At 47.7% G+C, this 803-nt stretch overlaps 1 protein-coding gene across 1 annotated transcript in view; it reads left to right on the top strand.

Annotated features, from left to right (window-relative positions):
• Nucleotides 1-24: 24 nt before the first annotated feature.
• Nucleotides 25-803, top strand: part of NCL (nucleolin) — a 6,914-nt gene continuing 6,135 nt past the window's right edge. Inside the window, exons 1-2 of the mRNA XM_010145567.1 lie at nucleotides 25-131; nucleotides 700-792. The gene's annotated coding sequence lies outside the window, so the exon portion shown is untranslated. The remainder of the gene's footprint in view (nucleotides 132-699; nucleotides 793-803) is intronic.

The raw sequence follows: 803 nt of genomic DNA on the forward strand, positions 1-803 counted from the left end.
CGGCTCGCTCTCTTTTTCAGACTCCCAAGAATCAGATCAAACAAAAAAAAGTGGCTCCTCCCCCCAAAAAGGTCGAGGAGAGTGAGGAAGAAGAGTCCTCTGAGCTAGAGGAAAGCAGCGGAGAAGAGGTGGTGAGTCTAGAAGCAACAGCGAAAGGATGCCTGCGTTGCAGAAGTGTCCTGGGGGTTGGGGCAGAACATGGGATGTGACACGAGTGAACACTTGGTGTCTGTCAGTGAACTGTGGCTAAAGGATAAGTTGGATCTCATAAGAGGCAAGCAGTGTGGGGAAAACTAGCTCGGCTCCTGAGTCTGTACCTCCAGGCTTTGGAAGGACTGTTGGGATCTTGAAGCTGTCCTGATGAGCAAGTGGATGATTAATTACTTCAGTAGAGCATCGGCAGTGAGTGACTTATCTCACTCAAATAATATGCAAGACTGAAAATTCTGAGCAGCTGCATGCTACTGGAGAGGCCACTGGTCTTGCTTCAGGGCCAGGGAGCTTGGGGATGCTTTAATGTTCCATAAGCAGTCTTGCAAAAACATGAAAAAGCTGGTTTTGGGCTTTTAGGTAATGAAAGCCTTCAACAGAAACTTTGTGAGAGGGCTGTGCTGTGGATTGTAGTTGCTACATATTTGTCTGACGTTGAAGTAATTGTTTAAAGGGCCAGTGTAAAAGTCTCACACAAATATATTTCAGGTGATCCCTCAGAAGAAACAACAAAAAGCTGCAGTCACCCCAGCCAAGAAGGCGGCCACCCCTGCGAAGAAGGCGGCTACTCCTGCAAAAAAGGCAGTTACACC

This window comes from Buceros rhinoceros, unplaced genomic scaffold, assembly GCF_000710305.1.
Source record: "Buceros rhinoceros silvestris isolate BGI_N320 unplaced genomic scaffold, ASM71030v1 scaffold39781, whole genome shotgun sequence".
NCBI lineage: Eukaryota > Metazoa > Chordata > Aves > Bucerotiformes > Bucerotidae > Buceros > Buceros rhinoceros.